The 25,729-nt window shown below is 45.2% G+C and overlaps 1 protein-coding gene across 3 annotated transcripts in view; it reads right to left on the reverse strand.

The window, feature by feature from the left end:
- SH3RF3 (SH3 domain containing ring finger 3) overlaps positions 1-25,729 on the reverse strand; it is a 410,554-nt gene that overhangs the window by 229,194 nt on the left and 155,631 nt on the right. The gene's annotated exons all lie outside the window — the stretch shown is intronic.

Here is a 25,729-nt window from a genome sequence, read left to right on the forward strand (position 1 = left end):
GTCAAGATCTTTTGACCGTACACACGTGAACCAAGCTACAACTCTGTAGCTAGTTATTCAAAATACACACCAATCACAGCAATCCAGGTGAATATATAATCAACTAATCTATCAAACAGTCCTGTGTTTTTACAGTTTCCCAGTAGATCATCCCCTAATGGGCTCACCAAACAGTGAGAAACGTGATCTTATCATTTCAAGTTGGATTTGTGTTAAATAACATCTTGGGCTACTGGGGGGCTTTTGGAGTCCATGGACTGTTAATGCCATTGAAATCATTCCAAGTACTTATATTACAGAGGGTTGTATTCATAGCATGTCCCTTCCTGCTTGAAGAAAGCTTCCAACCACCACACAAAGTCAGAGGACCAAAGTGTGAACAAGGAGAGTTCTCAGAGGAGACTTACTTGCCCTCCCTCTAGGGGGCGTGGTGACCAAGGAGTCTTGAAGGCTCTGCTGCCTCCTCTGTGTGGATGCATCCTACGACTCCATCCTCCATGTGGATACATCCTTTATCTCCATCCTTTGTGTGTACACATCCTATGACTCCATCCTGTGTGTGGATACATCCTTCATCCCCATCCTCTGTTGTGGATGCATCCTACAATTCCATCCTCCGTGTGGATGCATCCTCCATCTCCATCCGGACACTGGACTGCATCTGGTTGACTTCACATCACGTCTGAGAGATGGGTCTGGTGCAACAGTTTTGTTTTTTTTTTTTTTTTTTAATGTTCCAATAAAACTTTATTTACAGAAACAGGTGTTAGGCCAGAGTTGGCCTGAGGGCCATAGTTCCAGACAGCATAGAAATTCAGTAAATGTTTGTTGGATTGTAAACAAAGACCTTGATCGCAGAAACCATTATCTTGATTTTTTTTTTTTTTTTTTTTTTTTTAGCAGTAGGACAGCCTGCATCTCCAGGGCAGGGCTCTGCTTTTGAAAGGCACTTCTTGGAACAAGTGGTGCAACAGTTTTAAAGGATGTTGCCAAATGTGGTTTTTCTTTATAAGTAATATGTAGATAATCTGATATTGAATTCCTGTAGATGTTTTATGAAGCAACCACAGGATGAGGTAGGACAAAAGACATATCCCTGGTACATCCCATTGCTGCTGGTATTGAACCCATAAGAATGCAGTAACCAATTCCTGAAGTAACCCTTAACCCTTGTAACACCCGAATTCTACTAAGAGTTTGTTAAATATTGTGCAGAATAAACAAAGGAATGAACAGTTGAAAGAACAACTCAAAAGGGACCAAGTTCCACGGATTCCAGGCACACGGAAGGACCCAATGTGGATTTCTTGTCTGTCACATATATTTGTCTCAATTAGAGCTCCTGAGCATCCGATGCCCCTGAGACCACCTCCAACAAGCTTCGTGGCCTCTCAGGAGGCGACAGCTCTGCTTGGAATATTTGTCCTCCTTAATCAACTGATGCATGTGCCTCTTTAGGAGATTTTCATGTAGATACCCAAGAGCAGGAAAGAATATTAAAGTGATGGGCACCCACTGGAATTCAGTAAAAGCCCTGCATGCAAATAAAGCCTTTTATCAAGAGGGCCTGCCAGAGCTTAAACCCTCATCTACCTTTAACTCGGATCAACTTTTATAGCAGGTATAGCTGAGACGTGCCATAAAGTGTCTGTTTGGACAATCTGAGGGACCTTCTTAAAGGATCATCATCATTTCTATTCTCACTCTGGCCAACCTAGTTCTGGCCCTACTGTGGCCCATGAACTTCATGCAATAGGCTCCCTTACTGGTCTCCCTGTCTTGCTCCCGGAGCTGTGCAAAGAAATGGCAGACAGAAATGGTACACTGCAGGATTACGTGTAAACAGTACATAATCTCAACACCTGATGCAATGCATTGCTAGCATAATGCCCCTGATATTGTCACCAAGACACAACACAAGAAGGCCACCTTTGGCTTAAAGCACAAACCCTTCATGAGAAGGCTAACACATCCTGCCATACGGAAAGGGAATGGCAAGCAGAGAAAGGACAGGACTCCAACACAATGCAACTAACAAAGAGTTTTCTATTTTGCGTTTCCTCTCTAGTTCCAGGTTTGAACTGAATGCAATAGAAAAGAAAATTGTGGTAGGACTTGCATGTGGGCCTGCTGAAGCGAGTGGGTGAGAGCTTGAGTGACAAGGTGTCCTTGGTTTCACAGGATGGTTTATACCTCTTGTACAAATGTAATTATTAATAGCACCCCCGTTTTTCAAAAGTATTCTGATCACCAGTTAGAGCCCAGCCAGAGTCCAGACTCTGCTGACAGATTCGGCAGACAGCCCAGGCAGGAGGGGGATGCAAGGAGGACCACAGCTGTGGTGAGAGCAGTGAGGATGTCCGAGCCCCTCATCCCAGTCCCTGGCACTCCCAGCCCCCAGTCAAGGGCAACCATCTAACCTTACTCTTCTAACTCAACACTGTTCTGGAGAAAGTGCTTTGTTCAAAGGAAAGCCTAATGGAAGAATTCTCTTGAAGCCAACTGATGCTCTTTTAGCCCCAAAAGGACCCTTTGGTAGCAGCTGTGTCTGCTGCATCAAAAACAAGGGGAAATGTAGGAAACAAGTAATTATGCAAGAAAAAATACTATTTCTTCTCTCAAAAGGATGAAAGGTTGTGGTTTCATGGAGAAAATATTCTGAACTTCAATATTTTAAAGAACTATAACAAAGCAAAATAAAGTCTTTTCAGAGATTTCTGTTCAACTGAAAGCACCATGGAAGGTGCAAAGGGGTTTGGAAGGTTTAAAATCATAATTAAATACACTTCTGTTTCTGCAATCTCTTTCCTAGAAGTTTTTTTTTTTTTCCTTTTTTTAAAACCACAATGATTGTTCATTTTTCTGGTTTTAATTACAGCAAGGCAAGGCTTGAAGGTGGTTGTTTTTTTTAAATACTGTGAATGACAATGTAATTCTCATTTTCTTGGCATTCATCATCACCAAAACTCAGGTTTTGGAGCAAACACTCAAAGACAAGCCTTACCACAGGAGAGAGTTAAATTCTCTCTGCCCTCCATCCTCTCTGTTCACGTTAGCTTGCCAGATGACCAGGATCCTCCTGGCTCAGCAGTTCCCCTCATTCATTCCCCACGGCCCAGAGAGCATGACCTTCCCTGTCGCCGTGTTCAGACCATGCTCCTTCCACAGCTGACCCTCTCCTCTCCACTTCCTTCCAGCCAAATGCCAACGCTTCTTCAGGGCGCTCCACAAGTGGTCTTTGGCGGCATTACCAGGGGCTTCTCCAGGGCCCTCTGTCTAGTCACCCTCTGTCCCAGTTTGGATGTATTACGTCCCTCAAAATGCCATGTTCTTTGATGCAATCTTGTGGGGGCAGGCGTATTAGTGTTGATTAGGATCAAATCCTTTGATTGAGTGTTTCCATGGAGATGTGACTCAATCAACTGTGAGTGAAACATTTGATTGGATAATTTCCACAGACGTGTTACCCCACTCATTCAGGGTGGGTGTTAATTGGATCACTGAGTCTGATAGAAGTGTTCACAGACAGAAGGAAGAGCTGCAGCTGAGAGACACATTTTGAAGATGGCCATTGAAAGCTGATGCTTTGGAGAATGCCATTTTGAAACACAACCTGGGAGTAAGCAGATGCCAGCCACATGCCTTCTGATCTAACAGAGGTTTTCCAGATGCCATTGGCCATCCTTCAGTGGAGTACCCTACTATTGATGCCATAGCTTGGACACTTTTATGGCCTTAAGACTGTAACTTTGTAACCAAATAAATCCCCTTTAAAAAGCCAATCCATTTCTGTTATTTTGTATAACTCAGCATTAGCAAATCAACACCCTCCCACACTCCAGAATGCTCTGCTTGCCCTCCACCTTGGCATTAGCTGGTGCTCCTGGGGCCAGGGGTGCTCTCTTCTAAGACATTGGACAGTGCTACACCTGCAGGTACAGTCTGTCATATTTATCTTGTCCTTGATTATTGTGCCCTAATTTTTATCTCGAACGTCTCAGGGCAGGAAACCTTGGGTTTATGTATGCTACAAAATGAAATCTATACTTCTGTGGTTCCTAAATAACAACAGTATTTGTTGGCTTACAAATGTTCTCCTGTCCCCAGCAAAGAGAAAGACGGGAAAATGCAGGTGGAAAAAGCAACATCACCTTACTAGGCAGTTAGTAAACAGAAATGGCACTTCATTCTCTCATGAGATTTTATGATAAGCCTCAGAGAAAAAGCTTATGCTTTAAATTGCCAAATTTAACAGGAAGGAGCAGTAACAAGTTAAGACCAACTGAAGAACTGATATATGAAAAATTCACAACCCTAGGAAATAATCCAGGAGGAAATCAATCTACCCCTAGTTGCGGGCTCCTTCTTGAGAGATTACTACTATCAAAATAATCTAAGGTGTCTTATGAGGTGATTTCACTGCAGGGACCCAGATAACACTCAGACAAATTCTGTGAAGTACCCAAGTAACTAGACATTTTGATCATATACTGAAATTTCATATTTATAAATTGATGCTGATTTTTCTGATACGACTAAAATCAGTCAAGTGAGTTTTAGCTCTGACTCTTCACCTTGGCACCTTCACCCCAAGTTTTCTCGAGGCGAGTCTCTGAGCTTTTCATTTCTTCCTAACAGATTGCCATCAACCAGTCCACAGCTCCACTCTGGAGGTGAGCCCAGGTCTCTGCTCACATATTTCTGTGTCCACCACATCTGTGGCAATTCCGCTCCACTCCATTCTGCCTCCACATGCCTGATTAGATCAAACACCGTGTGCATGAAGCCAGGGGGTTGTTCAGCGATGCTTTCATTGGTGGGTTCTACCTGCCTCTGAAGGCTAAGATGGAGCCAAGAGGTGCCACGGCAGAACAGTTCAGAAGGGAGAGTTTAAGAACCATGAAGCCCCAGCAGCTCACAAAAGGAAGCCAGGCATGTAGGGTGGAACTTGCCACCCTTCACATCTATTGAAGAGATCTGCCCTAGACTACATGGCTTGGTTTTCAGATATTTTGTTAACCACGGGAGCTTCAGGGCTCCAGAACCAGGCAGCAGCATTTGCAGATGGCAGGGGAGGTTTCTCTGGTTCTGTTGACCCAAAGGATTGGGACAAATATAGCTTAATATTAGTTATCTGGTTTGATGACCCACTTGGAGTTTATTCAAAGGTGATTTCTGTTCTATTTAAATCATCCTGCCACTGTTTTGGGGACTGAGGTGCCAGGAAACTACTGTCTAACATGACTGACAATGCTATTGTGATGTAGATGTTAAGCTTTGGTCGAGTATAATAAATATATTCTAGGGTACTTGTTCCACCCATGCCTTCCTTCTGCAAGAATCCAGCCCTACCAATAACCTCACTGATTTACACTCAGCCGGAGCTAACTGGACACGGAGAAGACATCAGACCCATGAAAGTCCATCCATTGGCTGGCCAGACCCTCTTCCTAGGCAACCAGGTCCAATAAGATGAGCTGGACCCCAATCTCCCTTTCTCAAGAACAGCACTGTCCAACAGAACCTCCTGTGATGACGGAAATATTCTATATCTCTACAGTCCAGGAGGGTAGTCACCAGCCATGTGTAGCTACTAAGCACTTGAAAAGTGGCTAGTGGGACTGAGGAACTGAATGTTTGATTTTATGTAATTTTAGTTTATTTGAACTTAAACTTGAATAGTTTTAACTGTATCAGACAGTGTAGCTCTAAAGAATCTGAACGAAATGGTACAGGAAGTTCTAATGGGTGACAACTTGAGATAACTGGTCTTATGAAGCCTGAGCTGGGTCCCACTCACACCCTGGGTTATGAGCGAGGAGACTCAGGTAGGCAGCCCAGGTGGAGGTGGATAAGGAGCCTGTATCAGAGACGATGGATGGTCTTCAGAACTGCCTTGTTTCCCAGCCTCCCTGAGCCTGATTGTTTCACTCCCTGAGTCTTTCTGAGATCTCACTGCACCTGGGTAGCAACCCTCTGCCCTGTCACCCAGGAAGATGTTCCCTGGTGCTCCAAGGGGAACAGAAAGCGTCTCAGGTTCACCAAACTTACTGGCTACCAGACACTAGGCCTGGAGAGATTTTTTTCAACAACAACAAAAAAAAAGTTTTATCATTTTTATTGTTCAGTGTTCAACCATGCAGTAGTCTATTCAATGATCTTCTTAAATAAACACCTAGTTTGAGCTAGAGGAGAAAAGACTTGACCTAAAACAGAACAGTAACGTACTCACCCTCAATCAAACTGAAAATGAATGGTCTCTTAATTCCACCTGATATAGTTTCCCTTCACGTGGATATGTTGCAAATTCACTCCACAGCACACACACAGAAAAGGTGTTTCATCAGAGACGAGAAACTACGCTGTCAGATGCTTGATAAATCGGCTCCAAATTTCCTGAGCTACACTGGAATTGAAGATTAGGGGAATCAGATAACTCTGTTTCAAATTCAGCTGCAGAGCTCAGGAGAATTATCCCTCCCGCTCTAACATGCCTCCATTTAAATTATTTCAGCCTCTAAGGGACAGGTGGAGTCTCCCGTCTGAACAAAAGAAAGAATTTCAGAGCGCTTTGATGACTTGTCTCCTGGGATGACTGGCTGCTTCAGTTGGAGGAAGCCCAGGCCATCCCGCTCTCCTGAGCCAGCTCCTGCTGCTGACCCGGGTTTGCCAAGCCTGCCTACTCACAAAGGAGCGGAATTTAGCCACGTGAGCGCTCACACCATGGGTTCTGCTGCCCTTTCAACAAGCTCCCAGAGGGCTCCGAAGCTAGTTCACTGCAGCCAGAGCCGCCACCTTCTGAAGTCCCGTCAGAAGCGGCGAATGCTGCTCCCCGATGATCTCTGGCTCCTGCTTCCTGCAACGGGGCAGGGTCGCACCTCCTGCTCCCCAGGTGGTCGGCAGTGGCGCTTTGAGGTGTTCTGGCCAAGGTGTTGAGTGCCAACCACCGAATGGCCAACGCAGGACCCTCCAGGTCGCTTTGTTTTCTTCTCTGCTGTGTCAACTGCTGATGCCGCAGACCATGACAGTTCCGTCAGCCTCCGTCCCGGCGAGGGCGACAAGGACGTGGAGCAAGGCCACCAAGCCAGCCACAAGGGCCAGTGTGGGCGAGCAATGAACTTTTCCTGTTTTAAGCCAGTGAGATTTCAGAGATGTTACTGCAGCATAGACTTCCCCACCCTGAGTGATACATCACAAATATATATATATATATATAATTGATTATAAAAAGTCACACACACAAAACAGAAGCAGATGGCCAGTTAGAGTGAAGACACTCCTCAAGCTCTGGATATGCCAAATTGACAGGATAACAAAAGGTTCACACACCACCAAGTGCACGGTCTCAGGACAGGCTCCATGGGTACAAGGGGGGCTTTGTGCATGTTCAAGGGAACAGTGTTAAAAATAATCAGCCTCTCTATTGCCTTCTCTACTCTTGATGAGTGAGGGGTGGGGAGAATACAATATGCAGAATCTTCAAGCGCTAAAATCCTCTGCAAAGAAAAACACCCCATGATGCGTCTGTGATTGCTGGCCTTCCCGAAGGGAAATGAATCACATGATCAAGATACTCACCCAGCTCAGGGGAGAAGTGAGGGAGAGGGTGAGAGATGCAAGAAGAAACGCGTTCAGTCTTCCAAAGGCTCAGAACCTATTTGGACGAACATCCCTGAGAACAAAATTTTCTCAATTTGCTCCAAACTTGTCAAATGCCCTCAAGAGGCAAGGCAGGGTTAGAATGATAAGAGAGTTGTCTTCACAGGGCCACCCTTGCTGGAAGGAAAGGCAGGGATAAGCAAGAATAGCTTCACAAATGCATTTTAATCAATGACCTTTGCTAAACCACTCGTCTTCTCCATATATATCTCCAGTACAGTAAATTCTGAATAAATGATCATTGTTATTTCAATGCTTATGAAAATGAAGGCTTATTTTGCCTGAGTTCAAAGATAAAAGACAATCAGGAAATTGCCCTGTTTTCTCTGCATAGACTCCATCTCTCTCTCTCTCCATCTCTCTCTCTCTCTCTTTCTCTCCATGCATCCATGCATCCATCCATGCATCCATCCATCATCTTGATTAAAGTAATGGACTGAATTTCTATGCAAAGAAACAGATTGTTCTTTACTTGGCCTGAGTAAAGAGCACTTGGGGATGATAAAAGTGCAGATTGCATGTTGTTGGAAGCTCGTCGTTGACGTGCTTTGGCGAGCCAGCTGTGCAAATGTGCCCTTGGGATGCTGGTCTGAGGCACTACCCTCTTCCCAAGTGAGCTGTCCCAGAATACCCAGGATGAAAGAATAAGAGGAAATGGGCAGATGCAGAGAAGACAAGAATACAAGCAGGGGGAAAAAACTGCATCCACAAATACCTAAGGCAAGTGTGGCTAAATCAGAAACACTAAGCATATGGGAGCTGACAGGGTCTCACCGGTATAGAGATCCAAAGTTTCAAACAAGATTAACATAAGGTGTCTGCAGAGAACCAGGACAATTCCCCTCCTAATTGTCTCTTGTCTTCGGGAAAATGTAAGATCCTAAGCAAGGAGGGAAAGATGATCCCTGAGAGCCTTTGGAGGGAGCGAGGCCAGACATTTTGATTGTGGACTTCTGGCTTCCAGAACTGTGAGCAAATACGTTTCTTTTCTGTTTTAAGCCACCCAGCCTGTGCTAATTTGTTACAGTGGCCCAAGGAAATTAATGCAGAAGGCAAGGATGATTTGGGGTTCAGAGATCCCCAGACTCCCCGTTTCTGAGAGATGAGCTACAGGCAACCCCACATGGAAGGGAACATCAGCTCTGGCCTCATAGACTATGAAGCATGCGTTTACCTTGAAGGCAAAGGTTAGGGAGGAAGAGGAAGAGAGATTTCCTCCCACCAAGGAGAACTCAAAGCCCCAGTTCATTTTTACCAATGGTGCTTGGGGCCATGCACCATGGAAACGGATACAGGGCATCTTTGGAGCTTGGGTTCTTACCTGTTCCTCACTTGAGGGCTTATATGTACAAAAAGACATGATAACGTCTCTAGAATTTGCCACAAGCTCACTGTTCTCTCTCCATCCCTATGTGTATGTGGACCTGTGTGCCCGCATGCTCCATGGGTCAAGATTTTCTCATCCTTTCCTTATTCTTGCTCCATGGAATAATTCATCCTCACAGAGCCGTGCAAGCTGTCATGCATGCATTCATTCACTCATTCATTCATCCGAGCACCTCCATGCAGTGTGGGCTGCAGTGCTTTTCAGTTTCTGAATTTTAATGAAGGGCAAAATAAATAAATAAAAGAAATATTTGCCTGCTTTAAGCTTTGTCATTTTATCCCTTAGCTGGCACTGCACATCCCACTTGTCATTCAGTAACTCTGAATTTTCATTTCAGGCTCTTTAATTGAATGTTCAGCCTGGTTGTACACGCTAGGTTTTGTAAGCATTTTAATCAATAAATAAATTAGCCTGCACCCCAGCCACATCCTCCATCTGGTGCTGACAACAGAAAGCAGAGTGAGCGAAGAAAAGCCTTGCTTAAGGATTCTCTTTTTTTTAAATCTCTCTGGTTATTTAGAATATTCCAACCAGAATCAGTTTTTGGATTCATCAAGTGTAGGGCAAAAGAGGCACCTCCCGATTCAAGGTTTCCCACGAGCCCACATGTGGGAAATGTGGGAAATGGAAGCACTGCCCCTTGGGGAGTGTCCTCCTGCCCCGGAGGACGTGACTCTCAGCCTGCTCTCCCTGCTTCAGAAGGCTCCGGAGGCTGGGGACTGTCCTAAGGGTGGCTTCAAGGTCAGTCACACGAACATTTATTGAGGACCTTTATGTGCCAAGCACTTTCTAGAATTGTGGTTAGAGCAGTGACCAACATGGAAAATAATTATTTTCTGCCCTGTCAACCTCAAATTTTAGTGGGAAAAAGAGACAATAAAAATATATAACTAAAAGACAGAGAAAGTTAAATGGTGAGAAGTGCTCTGGAGAAAAATAACCAAGGGATAGGGAATAGGAAGTATTTGGGAAGGAAGCAAGGTTGCAACTTGACGTGCAGTAGTCAGGGAAGGTCCCTGAGAAGGTGACACTGGAAGCAACACCCGAAGGAGGGGGGTGGCTGCCCCGCAGGTGTCTGGGGAAGGGCATGGCAGGCAGCGGGATCAGCAAGTACACATGTCCTGGGGTCGGGGCCTGCCTGGTGTGCTACAGGAAAGCAAGGACGCCAGAGTGGTTGAAGCAGGAAGAGGAGGGGAGAAAAGTGGGAGGAGAGATTGGAGAGGCAGGGGAAGATGTCGGGACCCACATAGGCCATTTCATGGGCGCCGGCTTCTTCTCTGACTGATGCGGAGCATGGCAGGGTGGGTTCTGAGTCGGGGAGCAACGTGCTCGGACCTCTGCTTTCAGGCCCACCCAGGCTGCTGGTGAGAATAGCTGGAGGGGGCAAGGGCAGTGGTAGGAGACAGTCAGGAGGCTCCGGCAGTGTCCGGGGAAGAGGGGCGATGGCGGCCTGGGCCAGACGGCTGTGGTGGAGCTGAGAGCAGAGGTGAGACTGCGGACAGTTTAAAGGGAGAGCGGACAGAGTTTGCTGCCGTGGATGTGGGATCCAGAGAGGAGCCCAGGATGCCCTCACAGTGACTGGTCTCAGCAAAGGCAAAACACCAGTCCCAAGGGAGGAGAGCATGTGCCGGAACGGGGTGGGGGGCTGCAAGGCTCGTCTTCCGGGCATCTCTTCTCAGTGGGGAGGGACTGATGATCTGAGGGGCATCTTTAAAGGGTCGTTCTGGGTCCTTCTTGAGAAAGGGGTGGGAGGCAGCCACACCGGAAGCCAGGAGCACAGTGAGGAGGCCAAGGGAAGTGACATGATGAGGGCTGGGGGCGGGAGGGGGCACAGAGGCAGCGAAGGGTGAACAGGCCGGCGATGTGTGTGGGCTGGACATGGAGGGGCGGTGAGGAGGGTTCCTTGGAGGGTGAAGGCGTCACTGGGGGGCGGCCTGCTGTGCCTTCTGGTAAACCCGTCCACAGATGCACTCGTGCCCTGACTGGGGACTTATTTCATTAACTGCCTCCAACCCAGTGAAGGGTAAAGGGATGGGCAATTTCTCTTTCATATTTAATGGAAGGCATTATTTGGGAAGGCAGGAGAGTGGCTTCTGTCTCCTGTTCCACCTCTACGTATCTCTGTAATTTAAACTTGAGATACCACCCAGCTGCAAGATAATAGAGATGGTTCACGTGCGGCCTTGTCCTTGGACCGGGGGTACTCACACCTCAGGAGCCCCTCCCCACAGGGTTCCTCCCACCCAAGTCCCCCAGAGAGGCCCTCTGCAAGCCAAGCAAGAAGGGAGATTTCAGGCATGTTCTGCCTCTTCCTACAAGGCACTTCCTTTTATGCAGGGCAAAAGCTATGAGTAAGCGTTAGGCTTGCCCTTTGCAGGAGCATCCAGGGCTGATACACCGACAGGGAGATTTTGCAGCTAACAGTTGAGGGGATAAAGCTCACTTCAATAAAACCTATCCAGGGCCCATCTCTGTTTTTACTTAGAAACTTGGATAGCCACTGATGATCCAATTAACCCTCCCCCAGGAGGGGTTTGCCCATCTTCACGTTCCCAAGCGTCCCCTCTCCCCAAAACCAACATCGCAGCAGGCTGATGTCCCCAGTGGGGCATGACCAGTGGCCACTGCACTCTCACAGGACCGCCTGCTCCAGCGGGACCGGTAGGTTAGTTACAAAAACATGTGGGGACAACTTCGGGTTAGTGCTGAATTCCCCAGCCATGATGACAATCACAATGTGGCCCTTTCGCACGGATACCTGCTCGGCAGCTCACCATTTCTCTTAGTAGAAAGCCCAACTTCTTCACAAGAATTGTGATACTCTTGACAATCCGGCCCCCACTTCCCTGGGTAGCCTCAGCTCTCACGGTTCTCTCCCTGCCCAACTGTCCCTGCCCTGCTGGGGCCCCTCTCCCAATCCTCTATGTTTCAGCAGTAGGGAATTTAGGTCCCATAAGGCACCAGCCTCTCTTGAGGTGGCATTAAGAACGAGGACTTCAGAGCCCCTGGGCCTGCGTTACAGTGCTGGCTGATACTTACCAGCTGAGTGACTGTGGGCAAGTGACTTAACCTCTCCAAGCTGTAGTTTACTCATCTATAAAACGGGGATGACACTAGCACCTACCTAACAAAGCCGTTGTAAGGCTTGCGTGCATGAATACACACAGAAGTGTTTAGAATAGTTTCTGGAGTGGACTAGGTGCTATAGCACAGGGCAGCGGATGGTTAGGAGCACCCATTCCTGCAAGGCCAGCACAGTTTGCATCCCACTTACGGGTTGTATGACAATTGGCCAAACCATTCTAAGTCTCTGAACTTTAGCTTTCTCATCTGGGATGTGGAAATAAAAGTAGTACTTCCCAAACGGATACTGTGAGGATAAAATGAACTAATCCATGTAAACCTCTTACAACAAGGCCTGGCACATTACAAGCATTCAACAAACATTAGCTAAAATAATAAGCATATGACTTGGGAAAATGCCATTTCCAGTGCTGAACACACTCCTTTTCTCTCCCCATTCTCCTTGTTTAGTCTTCTTCACTACTCCCTCAGCACCCCCTTTGAGAATCTTCTACGTGCCAGGCTGTGTCAGGGGTTTGGTAGAGGCCTCAGCTGAGCCAGTACCTTCTCCAGGTGGCCTTCTCCTAAGCCAGGTCAGGTGCCTCTGCTGTGCTCCCATCACACCTGTGCCTTCTCCCCCAGGCTTCCCATTGGATTGTGACTTTCTGTGTACCTGGCTGTGGCCCTGTCACCTTCAGAAGGGGCTACACCTGTCTTCTTCCCAACTAAGTCGCGAACACTGGTCACTTGATCACACACTACACACCCAAACATTTGACAATCAGATGAAAGAATGCAAGAATGGTTCTAATAATATTTACATAGACAGGACATGTTTCTTTTGAGTAGCTCTCTGATTGCTTGAGCAAAGTCTCCTACCAAGGAATTTTATCTGACAAACAAATTCTTCCTTTGAAACATCAGAAGAAAGTCTTCTGTCTAGGGTAACCTTATCTCATGGAGTAACGTTCGTAATCCTCAAAATATCTCCTTCATAGTCAAAAGGAAGAACCCATGGTCACTTTTCAGGCAGAGAAAAGGTTGTGATGAGAAGGGACAGGATATGACTGGCCGCTTGGCCAAGCACTGAGCCCTGGAAGCAGGACCACCAGCTCAGGGGAAGCTCCTGGAGGAACCTGGAGGAGGGCACGGACCATCCATTGGTCAAGGACAATGTCAGGGCCAAGCAGCAATGAGCAGGAGACTGTTTCACTGATGAGAAATTAGAGTCAAGGAGAAAGATCACTGGGCCATGGACTCCTGATTCTCCTGACTCCTGATTTGATAATAAAGCCTAAGCTTTCTGCCACAGATCTGGGTAAGTGACATTTTGTTCAAATTGATTTCACGCAGGTGATTTCAGGAAGCCCAGAGAGCAACCATGGAGATTAGGTTGCTGATTCTTGGACATAACTCATTCCCACGTTCAGAGAGCACTGCCCCCAGGACAACTAAATGAGCTTTGGAAATGGGACTTAATTTGTGAAAAGGGTTCCCTGGGTTGATGTGGTCCTCATGCCCTTCATCTCCTGGTGGCCAGTGGGCTCAGCTGAGGCTCTCTGTTCTGACATAGAGAGTGCTGACTTGTCCTGGGATGAGGAGCAATTGAGGCAGTGGGGGGTGGAGGGTCCATGTGGGTGAGGAGAGGGAGGGAGCCCTCCTTGGCCGCTCTCCTCTCTTGGTGGCTCAGCCCTATCACTGTTCTGGTGGCCCTGGATGGTCAGTGACTGGCAGTAAACTGAGTGCCCAGATTGGTCAAGAAAAGTAAGGCCAGGGTAAGGACTGCAGAGCTGTAGCCCTGGGACGGTTAATTTTGTGTCAACTTGGCTAAGATAGTATTCAGTTAAACACTAATCTAGGGGCCGCTGTGAAGATAGTTTGGAGATGTGATTAACATCTAAAAACCACTGACTTTAAGTAAAAGAGATCACCCCGGATGATGCAGGTGGGCTTTAACCAATCGGCTGAAGGCCTTAAGAACAAAAACTGAAGTTTCCCAGGGCAAAATATATGTATGGAATATTGATTCTGTTTCTATTGGTTCCTTTTTTTTTAGAAAATGCTTTCTCATATTTTGGTGGCTCCAGACTAAAGCATGAATGGAGACCTCCATGTCCTACAAGTCGCAATCGAAACCCAACAGGAAGGATGAGACTTTCGGTGAGCTGTGTGGACCTGCTCATTATTTATTTTAGTGTTCGATATTTCCAGAGAGGATTTTCCTAAACCTTCTTGTTTGTCCTTTGCTAATATGAAAACTAAGAGTCTGCACAAATCACAGGAGACTCTCATGGCACATGAGAGTCCAGAGAGGGTATTTATTTGTGAGGCTTTGCCATAAAGCGTGATCTTGAGTTCATGCTTTATGTTCATTGGTTATGTCTCAATTTCTGCATTCTTTCCATCCATTTCCCTTTGTTTGTGTGGCAGGGAAAGCCCACTCTTTCCACCTGCTACTGGGGTCATCTCTCTAAGCTGTAGGGCTGACACATTCCATTTAACATCAAATAGCTTTTAAGGCAACCAGGCATGTACTTCTTCCCTCTGAGTGTCATCTCCATAGGACAGATACTTTCTTGGCAGAGTATGGAGAGAAAATTGGCAAAAAAGAACATAAAAACGGACATGCAAAGGAGAGGATAAACCTGCTTATAATTGTGCCAAAGAGTCTCCCCTGAGTACCTCTTTGTTGCTCACATGTGTTCCTCTCTCTCTAGCTAAACTACCTTGGCAGGTGATCTCACTGCCCTCCCTGCTACACAGGACCTGACTCCCAGGGTTGTAAATCTCCCTGGCAATGCAGGACATGACTCCCAGGGATGAATGTGGACCTGGCATCATGGAATTGAGAACATCTTCTTGACCAAAAAGGGGAAGTGAAATGAAACAAAATAAAGTTTCAGTGGCTGAGAGATTCCAAATGGAGTCAAGAGGTCACTCTGGTGGGCATTATTACGCACTATATAGATAACACTTTTTAGGTTTTAATGCATTGGAATTGCTAGAAGAAAATATCTGAAACTATCATGACTCTTGAAGATGACTGTATAGCAATGCAGCTTACAAGGGGTGACAGTGTGATTGTGAAAGCGTTATGGATCACACTCCCTTTATCCAGTGAAAAATGGGGACAAAAACCAAATGAAAAATTAGGTGGAAAAGGGGATGATTCAGGTGTTCTTTTTAACTTTTATTTCTTATTCTTATTTTTACTTTTTCTGGTACAAAGAAAATATTCAAAAAATAGATTGGGGTGATGAATGCACAACTACATGATGGTACTGTGAACAGCTGATTGTACACCATGGATGACTGTATAACATGTGAATATATCTCAATAAAACTGAATTTAAAAAAAAAAGGACATGCAAGAAAAATGTCCAAAGCGGAAATTAGGAAATGCAACTTGAAACAATGGGATAACATTATTTAAAAGAGAGAAAAATTGGAACAAATCTCAATGTCTGATAGGTAAATGGTTACATAAATCATGGAAAATAACTGTAACGAGATATTCACAGCTATTAAATATCCCACTTTACAAGCATTTGAATGAAGTGAAAATATTCTAATTAAATATAGCTTTAAGTGAAAAGATCAGGATACAAAATTTCATATTTAACACAATCCCAACTATGTTTGGAAAACAAACACGTATTCAAGAACACCAAAATATTAATAGTGGTTTTCTTTGGATCTTGGAAAGGGCAAGTTTTATTTCTTTCTTTAAACATTATTTTTATTCATTTATACATTACAAATTTTCTGTAATGAGGATAAACAGTGCCTTTAATTAGAAGGCAACATTGAGATATATATTATTTTCTGACTGAACAGCCACTAACTGTGGTTCAGCTTTTAGCATCTCTTCAACAGAATCTAGATGCAATGTTCACTTCTTCCCAAGTGAAGATTCCCACTTTGAAATCTGTGGATAACACAGAAACCTGGGAGCAACCTGGGAGCAAAGAAGACTTAGTGGGATTGACTGGAAGTTATGCCCCATTGCCAAATATCCAGCTTTCCAAAATTCCTTAGAACAAAATGAAGGGGTTGCCCATGCGCAGAAGACAGGTACAGCATCCCAAAGCATCCTCCAAGAGCACACCATGAACCGAAATGGCCTTGCGGCATCTCAGCGAGTTCTCCTCTGAGGCTCCCCTCTGCTCTAACATCCACCTGGGTCTGAGCCTCGTCCTCACACTTCCTCCCATCTGCCTGCCCGCATGGCACACAGCGCTCCTAGCAATCACACGAACTGAAAAACATGCCGCTCCGCTTTTTGGACAGATGGGCCTTGTCCAACCAAGAGCGATAGAGGCATCTGTATGTAGAACATTAGAAATTAAAACACCCCTCTCCCCCTCCAGCATAATGCAAAAATTTGAAATTTCTCAGTTTCTTTTTCTCCTGACAACCTTCTGTTGTTGCTTTTCTGGCATTTCTCCACATTATCTTGCCGGCATTTTCAAAGACGTTATAGATGGTGTCCTCCCTCCCACCCCAGACTTATGAGAGCAAGTGCCTGAAGTTGGGTTCAAATGGCCCCATTCTGTGACCAGTTCTAGACCCCTCATGCATCAAGGGAATGGTGGGTTTCACAACTAACTAAATGGGCCAATAAGGATGTCCGATGGATGCAGAGCTGCTTTTGCAAACCAAGTCATCATTTACTGAGCACCTACCACGTGCCCAGCCCTCTGCAAGGCATTCTCAGGGAACAGCAACAAAAACAGTAGTAATACACATGGCCCCCATTCTCAGTGATTTCCCACCTAGCCAAAGAGGCAGAAAATATATACGCCATGAATAAGGGTAATCTTTAAGCTCTATACCACGGATGGGAAATAGGTTTCAAGCAACTGTTAGCATCTATCAAGAGCACTGTGCTGAGAAAGATTTTGAAGCCCTATCCTGAGCCCCGGAAGAGCTGTGTAGCAATCAGCAGTTGCCTCCACAAGCACAGCTGGGGAGCATTACACCAGGTGTTTGCATCTTTGCTCTCAAAGACCGGGAAGGAAACAGAGATGGAGGACGTTTGGGTTGGGGGAGATAGGGAGGCATGAAGGAGGAGAAAGGACTTGAGCTTATCTAGAAAAATGGATAGATAGGCTTTGGGTAGGTGAAAGGACATTTTAGTAAGATGAAATATTATAAAAAGGCATGGTATGTGTAGGAGACAGTAAAGAAAACATAAGCTGAGTACTGTAGAATAAGTATATAAGACTGGACAGTAATGGAGGATTCCCAGGTAATGGAATCCCATGTGTGTGTGTGTGTATGTGTGTGTGTGTGTGTGTGTGCATGTGCACATGCATGCGCTGGTTGGGGGAAGGCCTGAGCATTTTAGAGCACATATATGCCTGAACATACTCACTTATCCTCCCGCTCATTCATTTAATTCAATAAATATTTACTGTGTGCCTACGTGCAATGCATTGAATTACCAGAAAAAGAAGTTCTCACTTTGCCCTCCTTGTCTCTCTTTGTTGCCTAAGAAAAGGAAAAACTCAATGAGCTCTGAAGATGTGAAGAGGACAAAGTAAGGATTTCGTTTACCCAGGGCCACACAACCTTGGACGTCTAGGTCCAAGACACTCAACGTGAGTGGACAACAGCATTGACATCACCTGGGAGCGTCTCTGATTAATGCTGAATCTAAGGCACCACCCTGCACCTACAGAATGAGAATCTGCTTTCTAACAAGATCTCCCAGTCACTGGCCAAGGTCAAAGAAAGGTCAAGGTCAAAGATTCAATGGCTTAGAATCAAAGAAATACAAGCAGAGCTAGAAGAAACCTCAGATATCATCTAGGTCAACCCCTCATTTTGTTGGATGAGAAAACTCAGATCCGAAAAAGTTAACTGATTCTCTGATTTTCCAAGTTTTAAAGATTTCATGGTCATCCAGTTTCAGGCTAAGAAAAAATTGGGTGTTTTTCCCAACTGTATCTCCTCCCTCAGAATGCATTACAGGAGTTAAGCACTGAAAAATGCTTCACCGTTCTTCATTGTCCATGCTGTCAAGTGAAGTCATACTATCTCTGCTACACAGATCAAGAGTGTCATGGAAGTTGAGGAAAATAAATGTCAATTTCCATGTGCCACAACAAGAATACCATCTAAGTCCCCAGCATTATATTGGGTTTACTATAATTATGGAGATCCTTACACAAATTTCTACTACCCCTGACATCTAGCAAAAGTAGCGTTAAGAGTTGGTGCCACCTTGACCCATTTCTTGTGCAACTTTGATATAGCTCATCAAGAAAACCCAAACTCATACACAGTTTCTCTACAGAATGGTACAGAAAACTCTTAGTCAAGAAACTATCTGAGATGTTTTCTTTTTAAAAACTCCTTTATGTGAAAGCAAAAGATATGAAATTCTACATAAGTTGGGAGTAAATAATGAGAATCATCATCCCCAGCCAGTTGATGATAACATGGCTCTCATTACAAGACTGTGTGCACACAGTGTATGTGTTTCCAGTCGTATGACAGTAAAGGGCTTTTTTTTTTTTTTTTTTTTTTTGCAGGCAGCTGGGAGTGGGGGCAAGATGGAAGAAGAGATAGTTAATTTTGTTTTCATTTGACAGCTTGGAAAATCCCAGTTCAGCTTCATAATGCCAACTCCTTGGTTATAATTTAACACCCATTCCAAGAACAGTTGACAAATGAGTGTTAGCGAACAACACAATGCCATTTTCATTTGCCAGCCAGCATGATTTTATGTCCTTGATAAGCCCACAAATAAATTTGTCAATTTATTCATAGCTATGGGTTGGAGTCAAGATGTAATCTCTTATGGTCTGCATACACTGCTAACACTTTCTTTACGCTACCCCCATCTGTTTTTCTACCACATGGGCATGAAGATTTCCAGAAGCTACTAAATAAGAAAGTGATTTCATTCCTCCTGTAGTAGCTTTCTAGCCATCTGCCATCTTATCCCATGTGTCCTCCGACAGGACACCTGCTTTTTACCCCTGTTCTACAGGCAAGGATTAGGTACAGCAAGCTCCTGGCAGGATTCTGTTTTACAAAGGAGAAAAAAGATCGTACCAAAGAGGGAAAATAAGTCTGCCTTCTTTGGTGACAATGCAGTGCCTTGCAAAAATCCCTGTGTGCTATCAGATAAGAGAACAACTCTCAACAGAAAGGCAGTGTGGGTGACCTCAGGCCTACATGCCAAAAATTCTATTCTGGGAGGTAACCTGTGGTGAATGATAATGTAGGGAGGACAAAAATTCTTTAATTACATCTCTGTAGACTAACATACTTTCTGGCTTCATCCAAGTTTAAGAGCTGGCATACTCACATTAAAATTCCCCTTTGTGAATGGGTCTTTGGATGAGAATGCCTTTGAGTGTTCATGTTCCCTGATATTAAGAACTATGGACCCAGGCCTCCAAAAACTCCAATTAAATTTAATGACAGTCATCTTGATTTTTAACTTCCTTTTCCTATTTGCCCATAACAAGGTCCAGAGAGTTGGATTCTTTTGCCATTTCCAAAAGATTTCAAGAACAGGGTGTCTAGCTTTCCTGAGTTCTTCTTGGAGACAAATGGTCAAATAGAAAGAGCCTTCTTGGTAGCCTAATCTTTTGGGCAAACCAAATAGTTGAGGGGCATGAGACTGATAAGAGCGTATTAAGGCTAGGGATATTACAACGAGACAACTCAACCTAGCTGGCCCACAATCAGCCAAAAGACCAAAGGACTGCCCACATCAGAGATCACCCCTACCTTTGAAACAAGAACTTGAACCAATTTTTAGTTGGGTAGTTTTATCAAGCAGGGTCCCCACAGAAGACAGATGGCCAACGCTAACTGGGTAACTGAGGAGAGTTTATGAAGGGGAGATTTACAGACGTGTGGGTAGAGTTTAGTAGATTTCATAAACGGTACTACAGCACCCCGAGACTAGCAACAGCAGGAAGCTTTTGCCATCCCACATCTGAAGAGGAAAGGAGAGAAAGAAGTTTGCAGATCTCAGAGCAAAGCGCCCCACGCAAAGGGTCTCCTGATGCAAGCTGGGGCCTCTGTAGAGGGAGAGAGGTGGGGAAACCAATATCCCCATCCCATTGTACCTCCTCTTGAAGGTGCTTCCTATTGGATGAATCCAACCAGAAGCCTAGTGGTGGAGTCAGGCAGGTCAGCCTCTTGGGGCACAGAACAGGTAAAGGGTGGAGAGTGGACCAGCGAGGGTCCCCAAGCCTGGTATTACCAGAAACTCTCAGGAAGCTGTGAGATGCCTGTGTGCCAGGCTCAGGGGAAGGCCAGGTATGGAGAGGGAGGGGTTGATTATGATCATCAGGCAGGTTTGGGGTCTACCATGTACCCGCATACAGGGCAAGTGGCAATCCACACAACTCCAGCAGAAATCAGTCCCTTGGAGAAGTTTAAATGGCAAATTTTGGACGCAAACTTCTGTGTCACGTGATCACCAACTCTTTTCAATCTCGCAACAATACACCCCACTTTGCCCCAAGCTAGTATCATTATTATCACCTGAGTTTTACAGATAAAATATCTGAAACAAGAGACGGCAAATCAGGATATTGCTGAGTGGGGACAGAGTAGCTTAGGTGATCTACACTTGGGAGAAGCAGGGAACATCCTGTTGCACAGGGTTCCAAATCAGCAGAGGCTGGTACACAATTTGTGGTTTAGGCAGGCATCAGAATACTCCTTTATTTCTTTCAAATACAGGTCCACATCACTTAACTAAATCCTGGGGGACAGATGCTTCACAGATGCAGAAAGCTTTAGATTGAGAAAGTTAAAATTGCACCTCTCCTCTGTACTGCATATTTCCTCCCTGCAGGTCTAGGGCAGTACCCTGTGTTTCAACACACTTCCGCAGTGAAACAAATTCATTTTACTAAATTAAAAAGACAGCGAGTAGCCTCCTGATGGTTTTTGCTGTCAAATGAATTTGTGCAAGCCATAGGGGGAAAAAACCTTTCTGTTTTCAGAGCTTTTTGGATTTTAGAATTAGGGATAAAGGGCCAGTGTGCAGAGGCTCCTTACGCCCTAGAAGAGGAAGAGCCTCAGGGTCACAGGTGGCAGCAGTGAGCCCCTCGGCCTTGGCGCTGACCAGCCCCCCAGGCAGGAGGCCGAGCTGGGTGAGGAAGACCTGGTCTCGGCCTGAAAGAACTGAGTTGGAGTTCCAGCTCGGTCACTCACAAGCAAGACCTTGAGCAAACCACGGTCTCTCTCTGAGTTTCGGTTAGTTCATGTTCTAGTTTGCTAATGCTGGAGAATGCAAAACACCAGAGATGGATAGGCTTTTATAAAACGGGGGTTTATTTCACTACACAGTTACAGTCTTAAGGCCATAAAGTGTCCAAGGTAACACATCAGTAATTGGGTACCTTCACTGGAGGATGGCAAATGGCGTCCAGAAAACCTCTGTTAGCTGGGAAGGCACGTGGCTGGCATCTGCTCCAAAGTTGTGGTTTCAAAATGGCTTTCTCCCAGGACATTTCTCTCTAGCAAGCTTGCTCTTCTTCAAAACGTTACTCACAGCTGCACTCCCTTCAGTCTCTTTGAGTCAGCATGTTTTATATGGCTCCACTGATCAAGGCCCACCCTGAATGGGTGGGGTCACACCTCCATAGGAGTATCCCACCGAAGTCACCACCCACAGCTGGGTGGGGCACATTCCAAGCAAATCTAACCAGCACCAAAACGTCTGTCCCACAAGACCACAAAGATAATGGCATTTGGGGGACACAATACATTCAAACCGGCACATTCCACCCCCTGGACCCCAAAAATGACATTATCTTTCCAAATACAAAATACATTCATTTCATCACAATATCACAAAAACTTAAACCATTTCAGTAACAAAAGTTAAGTACAAAATCCCATCAAAATCAAATATAGGCGTGGTCAGTCCTAAGGCATACTTTTCCTTTAGCTTGGATCTGTGGACTTAGAACAAGTTATATGCTTCCAATATACAAAGGAGGGTCATTCATAGGATAAACATTTCCATTGCCATAAGGAGAAAGAGTAAGGAAAACAGGGTTAACAGGACCAAAACAGTTCCTAAAACCTGCAGGACAAACTCCATTAGATTTCAAAGTCTGAGAGTCATTTACAGAACAACTGCATCCTTGGGGCTTGAGAGAGCGGGAGCCTAACCCTTCCTAAGGGCCTTTGTGGCAGCCCTTTTCTCTCCAAATGCTTGGGTGAGTGCTCCAACATATCCACACATTGGGGAGACCACCTTCTCGGCCCCACCCTCCTCAAACATCGGGGCAGTTCCCGGATTCCATTCCATCTCCGGGGCAAACGCTCAACCCCTTCAGAACAGTGGGGTGGCAGCCAGGCTCTCCCCAATTCCCTGGAAATGTGCTCCACCCTCTTTGGGACCTGAGGTGGCAAAACTCTTCCAGAGCATCGAGGCGGAAAGCCCGCCCTCGACCTCCAGGGCAAACTCACCCTTTCCATGTGTGTGGGCCGCTCTGCTCTCCCACCCCAAGACCTCCTGACTCCAGACCTCAACTGCCATGGCTCTGTCTTTGAAGAGATTTTTCCTTTAATTTTTTCCTTGTCTGTCTCCTCCAGTCCAGACCGGCAATGGCTCTGTCTATAAAGATCTCGCAAAAATTCCATTGGCTTTGCATGAAGCATGCAGGGGTCAAAGCCATCAGACAACAGGACTTTCCACAAATCCTTTCTGCTTAATTCCATCTCCAATCTTGGCTTGTACTGAAATGGCGGCTGGGTTCCACGTTTGGTTACATCCTCATGTTGGGCTGTAGCTTCTGGGATTCCACCACCTGGAAGCTCGTAATTTTCCAAGCCATCAACTTCTGGTTTCTTTGAACCCAAGAGTTCAGTTCTAAGTTTATCTCTCTCTGCTCGCATTTTACTTTAAGCTGCAAGGAGAAGCCAGTGTACCTCCTCCACATGTAGTTTGGAGATCTCCTCAGCTAAGTATTCCAGGTTGTTGCTTTTAAATTCTTCCTTCCATCTGACACCAGGACTCAATTTTGCCAAATTCTCTGCCACTTTAAAACAAGGATCGCCTTTCTTCCAGTTTGCAACAACACATTCATCATCTCTGTTCAAGGCCTCGTCAGAAGTATCTTTAGAGTCCATATTTCCACAAACAGTCTCTTTAAAGCAGTTTTGGCCTTTTCTATCAAGCTCCTCACAACACTGGCCTCCGGGAAGGGTCATTGTGGGATGACAAGAGATGGTGCTTAGTGAGGCACAGCACAGAGGGGGCCCTGCACCTGGAAAGGGCCATCCTTTCCACCTCCCTCTGCCTCTGGTCTCACACTTATCTTCATAATTGTGATGAATGACATGGGCCACCATCCATGGTTCTTTCCAGAAGGATCTAAAACATCCCTTGACCACATTTTTTAGTTATCATAACTAAATCTGTCTTTTACTCACATTTCCTCTTTCAGAGTGATCTGGAAGTCTATCCCATTTCTTTTGCCTATATGGAAAGTGAAATAAAATCCTTGGATAAAGTTACTTTGAAAATCCGTTGATTCAAGGCAACATGCATCGAGGTGTCCAATCGCCACATAATTTTCTATGCCACCACTTAATGTGCACATCTCAATGTCAGAAACATCATTTTATTCTTACACATGAGATCAGGATTTTGCCAACCTTACTTAAATATCGTGGCTTATTCTAGGTAAACTGTCCTGCAGGCCACAGAACCTTAGAACCCAGAGCAGAAAAGAGAAAGACCAGGTAAATCAGGCTTCAACCCACGTGAGGGAAAGGTGAGGTATGAATGCAATGGAAGAGGATGCACGAGTGTTCTAGGGTAAGGAGAGCCACCGGTCGTGCCCTAACCTGGGCAAAGGCATTGTCTTCAATATCAGACATGAAGCCAATGAGATTTTAACAGAAAAGGGGGAAACTGGTCTCGAATCCCCAGGCTCACACACCAGTGGCTCCCAGATTCTAAGTGAAGTTGGCTTCCTCACTCTGGTTTATGGTTGACAGTTGATGGATGCAATAGCAAGCTTTCCTAAGCCACAGGTGGAACATTTGTCCTGCAGAATTCTCAGAGAGGACAGAGATGGGCAAAGCCCCAGGTTCCACTAAGAGCACAAACACACTCCAGACCATGCCTAGAACACAGTTTACCATCCCATCCCACCGGTGCTCCCACCACCAGGCACTCACCTAAGTAATTCTGGGTGTGCTGCATGCATTCTGATACACCACTTTCAAATATGTTAAGAAAAAGCCACCACACAGAGAGCAAAAAACCAAGGGAGAATCAACAATTCAAATCAACAATTCATGCCTTAAGTCAAAGACAAAACATTTGGCACAATTGCTTTGGAAAGGCATGCAACCGATTTACAGGGAAGCTTAATCTAGCTATTAACAATTGATATTTCAGCAACCCTTCCTGATAGTTTCCAGGTTGCTCAGTGAGGAGGTGTGAAGTGGCAAAAGCTGTTCTTTGCTGCACACTGAGTGGGATTCCCAGCCCATGCCTGAGGTGACATGCTCCCCCAAACCAGAATGCCAGGGCCTGGGATGGATCGGACTGTTCTTTGAAACAGTTTTGCATGGAAAACTACACACACACACACACACACACACACACACACACACACACACAACCCTCCCCACACACACACAACCCTCCCCACTCCCCCTGGGATTTTTTCACAGTTGGATGATGAACTGCCTCTGTGTCTTGCTTTTATCTCACTGTAATAATGAGATAAGTGCAGTCTGGCTGCAGAATGGAGGCACCTGTTGCAAAGCACATGGACAACATGTATTGAAAGAGGCAGCTGTTTCCTATGTTCAGTTTATTTTTGATATTGCAAGGCTAGAATGTCTTTCATTAGTTTCCCAAACCCTGTCATCATGAAAGCAGAAGATGAGCTCAGTATGGATTTTTTTTTCAATTCAGTGTATTCAAGAGATAATCCTACATTGGGCCACAGATCACTTTTAAACACTCACACGCCATAGAGACATGCTAAACTACCCAGTGGAGCTTGCTCTTAGAGGTAAACATTTAATTGACTCTACCTAGCTTGGCTTGGGAAAAGTTTCAGGAAAATTGTCAAAGCCTCAAAAATACCATTTGGCCCCCAAAATTGGCAGTGGTGTCACAGATGCCAACCCATTAGCCTTCTTCCTGGCCAAAACAATCCCTGTTGACTGCTCCTGATGTCTCCCAAACACAAGGTTTCCTAGCAAAAAATATGTCTCAAGTAGTTGTCCCAAAGTTGGGTGACATGAGGGCCAAATTGTGAGCAAGCAATAAGGAGAATGGGGTGGTTACCATTTCTTCTAGACCCACCTCCTGGTCAGTATTCATTAGATAGTTCTATTCTAATCTATTCTTAGAGAATAAAATTCTAAGCATGGAGGCTGGTGGGTGTCCAGTGTATTTTCCCAGCCTGTCTCAGCAATCACCAAATTTCACTTATTTCATCTTTTAAAACTTATTTTATATTTTGTTCACTATCAATCCCAGAATGTTTTAAGTATTTAAAAAAAAAACAACCCTCTAATGATATTGATTGTCATCAATATAGTGAGAGTGCCCAAGAAAACCAATGACATCCAGATGATGTGACCTCCAAAAATGAAATCCCT

Source organism: Choloepus didactylus, chromosome 17, assembly GCF_015220235.1.
Source record: "Choloepus didactylus isolate mChoDid1 chromosome 17, mChoDid1.pri, whole genome shotgun sequence".
NCBI classification, from domain to species: Eukaryota; Metazoa; Chordata; class Mammalia; order Pilosa; family Megalonychidae; genus Choloepus; species Choloepus didactylus.